Raw genomic sequence first — 8,185 nt, 5'->3', positions numbered from 1 at the left:
TAAAAACCGACCGGTTCGTTCTGGTCTAAAAATAGATATAGAACCGATGCTAGTTGAATTGTTCACTTACACAGTTCCGGATCCAACTCGTTTGAACAGATTTTTAATACATCAATAAATATGTGTCTATCTGGATAAGAATATCAATTTATTATAGTAATTAAGCTATTTTATTTCAATAATAATGAAACTTTTTATCAAAATGATCTCCGTGTGGTGTGACTGTACGTAGCCACATTTAACTAATTTTCTTTTAGCCAAATAGTTTGATTTTACGTATTGATCGAGTATAAATAAAATACAACTCAAATCGATCTTTATCAAAATGGCCATATAGCCCCATATCTAGTCTTTATTCGATTCACCCTTTAACTATTAACCATTAGCCATAATCGATGAAATCTGATTCTTGCCTAGCTATCTCCTTCCTGATCAGTTTTATGTTCTTCACAATCTCCAAGTACTTCCGATATGAACTTTATCAAAGAGCATAATCCACCCAAAAAGTTATGATCAATCACCCCTTTACCCTCTGTAACATGTGCAAAATCAATAATCTTGACTTGCGCGTTTTGACTCACGCCTTCTAACGCTAACCGTTTCTCAAACACAAAAAGAAGCGAACAAGCACAAAAATGGTACATGGTTTGATCTTCAAACCATGCCTTGAGCTCTAACAACTGTGCCAAAATCCCTTCAGTCCCACCATACACGTTGGATGCTAAAGCAGCGTCCGCTTCTAGCTCTTGTGGGACTGCAGCTGGAGCTGGATTAGACGACACAAATCTCCTAAAAAGACATCGAACGTCGTCTAAACCACTTTTCAGGACATCATCTCTAGGAGGCTTATAGAACCCGGATTCATCATTAATGTAAACTTGCAAACCGGATATCCTGAACCCTAATTGAAGACTAGTGGTCTCGCGATCTCTTTTCAAGCACTTTGCAATGTAGGCATCCGAAGCTTCGTGCCCGAAGGTTCTTGACCCGATTTTGATGTCCATGATGGTGGGATTCAGGCGTGAGGAAGTAAGATCTTGTAACACGATGTGAGGGTGTTCGGATCCATCAGATGCAGTCATGACTTGAGTGCCATAGAAGATGGGGAAGAATTTGCGAATATGATCTGGGATTTGTGTGTTTGAAGAAAATTGTTTATAGAAGGCTGCTTCAGCTGACCCACGTTCATCGCCTTGGAGAGGCTTGTAAAAACGACCTGAATCGTCAATGAGAGGGCCAAGGGTTCCATTACTAGCATGGTGTCCGGCGACTTGATGTTCTGGGATCTTAAGCATCTCTTGAGATCAGATTGAATTTTGCAACAGACACAAACAACTGTAGAAATGAATATGAATAAACAAAATTGATACGAGTGAAATTGCATTTGAATTTTTCACAACTGTTTGTTTAAACCTATAACAACGAAGTGATAATCACAATCGGAATTAACGAAATTGTCGATCACACATGAAATTAATTGAAAGCATGATGAAATTAATCTAAAATTAATTGAAAAGTGACCTGAATAAGAAAAGATCGAGAGAAAATGTGAGCCCACTTTATTCGCCTGAGGCTGAACTATTAGAGGAATGCACCCACGCTCTCCTCTGCTTGGTCTTGTTGATAGGGAAGTTAAGGGCTTAAATGCATGCAAGTGCGCTTAAAAAGTATGGTAATTTTGCGATTCACACCTCTGTACTTGTGCAAATATTACAATGATGACATTTTTAGAATTTGTTTTGTTTATTGATACACATGATTCGAGAGACTGAAATACTAAACATTCATTATGCAATAAGTAGATTTTTTTTAAAGTAATTGTATCATTATTTATATCTTACATTTTTGTAACTTCAGAATTTTGTTTAAAATTTTGTTTTCAATATTATAAACGCTAAGCATGTTTAGCATGTGTTTGATGCTATTTGTGGACTTCATAGCCGGAGGCTATGGATGGTATGGTTATAATTGATGATACTATAAAAATATACAAGACACGAAATTGGAAAGAAATTAAGATTTAAATTTGTGTTTGTGTCAATCGTAAAAAACATGATGTCATGTGGTATTCGTGTTCAAAACTTAACACAAAATTGACACGATTTACTATTTGTTTGTCGTGTTTTTCGTATTTGTCGTGTTATATATGATTAATTATTAATTAAATAAATTAATTATTATTTTATGTTATTTTTGTCGTGTCGTGTTTATCGTTTTTTAATTGATTCTTTTCGTGTTATTTAAAAAGAACATAACATCGTGTCGTGTTGTGTTTGTATTACATAAAATTTTTTTGTGACATATTGTGTCAAAAAAAAAAAAAAAAAAAAAAAAGAACACGACACGAATGCTTGATTTGCTACTCCTACCGGAGGCTATGTTACATAATCAAGGCCGATTCAAGTCAGTTTGAGGCTATAATACATAATCAGGTCCGATTCAAGTTAGTTTGAGGCTCTAGCAAAATAGCAAAATGAGGTACTTAACAGTAATTTTTTTCTTTTAAATAAAATATTGATTAAATGATTAGGCTCTTGAAGAATTTGTTGAAATTTCTTCGTCTTCTACATCAATTTTGGATCTAATGTAGATTTTTCATTTTTTTTTCCGTTGCCTACGATGACTTAATTCCAAAGACCTTTTTCACAATAACTTCAATAGATACATAAAAAAATGGGCCCTAGAAATTCAAAGACTCTCGGGCATCGTCCATGCTGTCCCATTCACTTATACGTCCATACAAAATAAATAATTTAAAAAGATAAAAATAACATTTTTAGCGGAGAGCAATATGACCCTAAAAGCAAAGCATATGTTAAGAACTTCATCTTTCCAAGTAAATCCCAAACAACTAGTGATATTAGTAGCAACTTGATCACTTTGATTTTCTTAAAGAATTTAGTATAACTAGCTGAAAGAGTTTCGACGACCTACTTAAAATATCTCAACCTCTTAAAATACTCATTACCAAAAAAGAGTACAATGTTGTTTCTCTGTTATCTTTTTTATCAATATAAAAATCATCTAAATACAAAACAATTGGATAGTGCTATAATTGAAAAGATTGAATAGAGTATAGTGTTCTTAAAGAAAAATGAAAACAGAATGTCTTAATAAGAAAAAAAAACTAAAAAAAACTAAAAGTACAATATTGTAGTAAAAATAAATGAAAGTAGATATTCATAATGAAATTTATTATAGAAAATATCAATTATATATCCTACAGCTGAAATCACCAAATATACGAAAAGCAACATTTTTTGTATTCATATTTTGATCATACACTTCACCTAAAATAATCAGTTGAGATAAAAGTTTAATTACATCATATCTCGCTTTTATCCCTTTTGGTGGAGACAAATCTTGCACCCATTCAATCTCAACAACACGATACCTTCATTATATATGAAAAAAAAAATACGTATCATCAACTTAAAAACCAAATTTTAAATCTTGAAAATGAAAAAAAAAAAAAAAAATCATGAAAGAATCTACTAGAAAAGATATCTACGAATTGAGAAATTTAAGAAGATTTTATATGCTTACCCAACTGTGACTTGAGTTTAAAAAATATGACAATATAAAAAACCTATATATTTTTTTGTAGCTTATTTGACTTGAGTTTAAAAGATATGACAATATAAAAAACCTATATTTTTTTGTAGCTTATTTGACTTACAACTACATTTGAAGAGATCTAAAACTATGAATGATCTAAAACTACATTTTTTCGCAAAAAAAAAAAAAAAAAAAAAAAAAAAAAAAATCCCCTATTAATATAACATGATTTTGAGGATATTTACTTACAACACAAAAGTCAGTCAGTTAATACTGGCTTCAAAGAGGAAAGTTTTGATATGTAATTTATATTCAAATTAATATGTAAAGTAGCTTTTCAATTACCTCTAAAGAGTAATTAGATAACTTCAAAGATACAACATATTGTAGTAGTTCATAAGTAGCGAGCTTGTTTAGGCTCCCAAAGGGATTCAATATGTCAACGGATGATTTTTCAAGAAAGGGTGTATTATTCAAGATAATTACGTCTGAAAAATATATGTTGGATTCAAAACATATAAGATTTGTTGCTTCAATCTTAACCTTGTAGTCACTATAATCATTAAATTCTCCATAGTGTGAGAGATAACTTATGGTCAAACGCTTTATGGTGGAAATCAAAAGGGTGTTGCTAATAAGACACCCCTTGGACACCCCATTGACCACTTTTTAAAAAGTCAACCAATAATTAACTGCTTATAATCAATTTTTCCGGAAAACAATGCAATTTTAGCTAATAAAAATATTTAAAAATTTTAATTAGAGTGTTCATATTGTAATATGGAGTGTCTTTTTAGCCAACCCTAAATCAAAATTGTGATGTTCAACATATTGAATTACCTTTTTCTTAACTGCGAGCGCCTCTTCAACTGCCTTCATCCATGCTACTGAATCATCATCAACACCTCTTCAATTATTTTCTTGTAAAATAAAATGGAAGTCAATAATTTCATTTGCAAATCATCCATGGAACAAAAAACAATATAGATACAATGAAGGGAAGCCAAGGCAATGCTTGATTCAAATTGTTATAAATGCGTAGTAAAGTTTTTTATATATTAAACATAATTATTATATATAATTTTTTAAGTAATTTTATATCCATCTCAACATTTTCAATACATATACTTCTTCATCAAGGTTATATAGTAGAAAGTAGATATTATCCATAAATATGAATTCCGAATATTGTGTATGATAAATAAATGATAGGTGAGTTTAAAGATATCTTCCCCATATCCATATTTAGAATAGCCATTGCCAGTGGTATCAATTTCAGACTTCCTATCCTGCTTCTCGATTTCTGAATCTCTTTCTTTATGTGTAACCTTGTTATCTTCACTAACTTGATTCCTCTCATGTCCTCTATCTTTTATTTCATCATCTTTATCAGATTCAGCTCTTTTCAAATTTCTAGTTTATGACGATAGTGGTTGAGATTGATGGGATGCTGGTGACTTGATTTTATCATATCACTTTCCAAATTTTCTAGTAATACGCCCTTGAGACTTTATGGAAAATGAATTTGTGTATCGAGCAACTACACCAATTACACTTTAACCAATTTGTATTTTTAGTATGTGACATCCCATATTTCACGGCCAGAAAGGACCAATTTAGTTTATGCTTTATAAAAATCAGAGTACTTCTTTTAATAAAAATATTGCGGCATTTGTTCCCAGAAAAACTTGATAAATATGTTATCAAAGCATTTCCGAAGAAATGTATTTTACTCATATTAAAACTTTGGAATGTCATTGTCAATACTGAAACATAAGCATAAACAGACCTTACATTTATTTATACTACTGATCTACTTCTCTTTTAATCTCTCAGTGTAAAGTAGCTTCGTATTAATACCTGTGATGCAAATAAGTTGAGTGGGTCAGGTTGGGAAACCTGGTGAGCACATATGATTTTCAACTCACAATAATATAATTATTATTTTTAAACATCAAACAATCAACCCAATTACCCATTCTCATTATCTTCTTTAACCTTGAGGATCTATCCTAAGAACCAACTATTTCTCGTTCATTAATTCATAAGGATTAGTAACGAAGTCACATTGTCACCAAGGTTTATACAACTTAAGGAATAGGCACGAAGTCACATCGTCGCCAGGGTTTATACAGCTTAAGGAATAGGCACGAAGTCACATCGTCGCCAGGGTTTATACAGCTTAAGGAATAGACACGAAGTCACATCGTCGCCAGGGTTTATCCAACGTGGGCTAAGTCCATTGCTCATTTATCACCAATATTATTTTCGAAAATCCATCCGAAATACATGTCAATGGGGTTTTAGAGTACACCGGGTGAACACGTCGTTCACAACACCTACATGTTGTGAGCCAGCTAGTGTTCCACTGGACTGTCTAGAATAGTCTGTGGTTGTCATCCATACTTTACTAGATGACGGGGCCAACGTTTGGGTAAATGCTTTTATCACTTTTCACCTCGCACCCTCATCTCATGATCTATATCGCCTTTCATCTCACTTTCCAGCTCATTCTTCATCACACAACAACTATTTTATCTACCCATGTTTTACCCCAACATATTTGTAGATACAAAATACATATACAGTTTAAATCATTTAAAACGTATATAAAATCGATCATCCACCCCAGACAACAAGTATTCAGATAATATGCACACATAGCACGTAATTTTATATAAAATACTTCACATCTATGTGTAAGATGAAAGTAATATGCACTCACTTTAGTAGATTGATTGGGTAGAATCTAACTAGAAACGGTCAGCGATTCGTCGTTGTCAAGCTCGGGAAGGGAAACGGCCTTCGGAAACGAGAGAGAAAGAGAGAGAGAGAGAGAGAGAGAGAGAGAGAGAGAGAAAGAGAAAGAAGAAATGGTGTAAGGAATTAAAGGGATGAACTTGTTATTTATAGGTTGTTCTAGGCCCATTCACTTCGTGAACATGATAGGTTCACGCTGTGAACTTCCATGAGTCACCCCGTAGCTTTAACATGTGTTTTCTAGCCCCGATTAGTGTGTAACGCCCACAGATCCATGCTAGTCAATTTAGAGACAATAAGCATCAAAAATGAGTTTTTGATGGAAGATTATTTGGAAGGATTAATCTTTTCCAAGTGGAAGTATATGTTACATGGGTTCCGTACATATAAAGAACGCCGAAATTCGAGTTATAACGAAGAAGTTATGACCCGTCGAAGTTTTTTGGCAAAACCGGCACGACATCGGGAGACGTAAAAAGTTAATTTACGATAAAAGAATTTTTAGCCTTAGTGATCTAAACAAAAGTTGTAGTATACGTTAAACCGAGAACATACAAAAAAAAAAGAACGCCCAAATCTGACTTCGTATGGGGAAGTTATGAATTTTCTAAGATTTGGCATAACAGTGCACGACCCGAAACTCGAATTTTAGTTCGAGCGGTTTTTGGCTTACGCGAACTAAATGAGAGTTGAAGATCTCATTAATAAGAACTCAACGGTAAAAATATAGATGAAAACGGAATCCGTATGATGGAGTTACGAATTTTTTGCGATCATTTAACAGTCTAATCTCTTCCTACTGTTAAGTTGAAGATCGGTCGAGAATTAGCCGGTGGAGTCAAAATTTAAGTTATAGATATTATTATTACCTATGCTTGGATATAAAGAACGTCAAAAACAGAGCTCATATGCGAAAGTTGCAGATTTTAGAAGATAATTAGTTTTTGGGGTAATCTACGAGTGACACGTGGCACAATCTCGGCCACACCTTCTTCCCCATAGCTTGGAACAATATGGAGACACGTGGAAATGAACGCGCTGTGTTTGTGTAGGGAACACGCCGCGTTCGCGAACGTGCTGCGTTCCTACCGAACTCAGCTTATAAATAGAGGCGTAAATCACTCCCAAAACTCACACCTTCACTCTTCTTTCTCTCTCAATACTCCAAACCTCTCCTCCCCAATCCCTAGCAACTTCTTAGTGATAGAGGCAAGTCCCAGAGCACCAGAAGGCTCCGAGATGAAGAGCTTTTCAGCTCGGGAACGCTGCTCCAGCGAAGCCCGGTTTTGCGAAAAACCCGCTGTAAGTGAGCTATACCTACCATATCGTTAGTATATCTTATGTTTTAATATGGTAATGTTATTAGGAACTTATAATTAGTATTTGGACGATTATTATGATTTATATACGTGTCGTTATAATATCTTTCTAACTACTCGCGGTATGGGAATCTGGTTTAAAGGGCCCCATAGGGTTGTTGGATTTCAGAAGTGCTATATGCCAAAATGGTCCTGCCCTCCGGTGTTTTAATATCTGGCACCTGTATGTATATAGTGGTTGAGAAATATTGTTTCGTGCTTATATAATAGTAATAATAGCAAGACTATTAATTAGTCTTGGTAAATATTAGACTAAACTCTAGTTGTAATGATACTAGGTTTTGTCAAAGGAAAATTGTGTTAAGAGTAACAAAGTGTTGTCCGAGTGCCGAATCACCACCTTTTCAAGTGAGTGCATGGTCCCTTTCATCTTACACACACACACACACACACATATATATATATATATATGAAGTATTTTATATAAATTACGTGTTATGTGTGCATATTATCTATATACTTGCTATCTATGTTGGATGAACGATTTT

General features: G+C 33.7%; 1 pseudogene across 1 annotated transcript; it reads right to left on the bottom strand.

Moving 5' to 3' along the window:
• Positions 1–246: 246 nt before the first annotated feature.
• Positions 247–1,783, bottom strand: LOC145029326 (inositol polyphosphate multikinase beta pseudogene; annotated as a pseudogene). Its single transcript, XR_013676473.1, has 2 exons — positions 1,522–1,783; positions 247–1,335 (listed from the first exon to the last, which is right to left on the bottom strand). The product of XR_013676473.1 is annotated as an inositol polyphosphate multikinase beta pseudogene (transcript).
• Between the last annotated feature and the right edge of the window lie 6,402 nt (positions 1,784–8,185).

Source organism: Lactuca saligna, chromosome 1 (genome assembly GCF_052625555.1).
Source record: "Lactuca saligna cultivar CGN05327 chromosome 1, ASM5262555v1, whole genome shotgun sequence".
In the NCBI taxonomy this organism is placed as follows: domain Eukaryota; kingdom Viridiplantae; phylum Streptophyta; class Magnoliopsida; order Asterales; family Asteraceae; genus Lactuca; species Lactuca saligna.
This window is presented reverse-complemented; position numbering and strand designations above follow the sequence as displayed.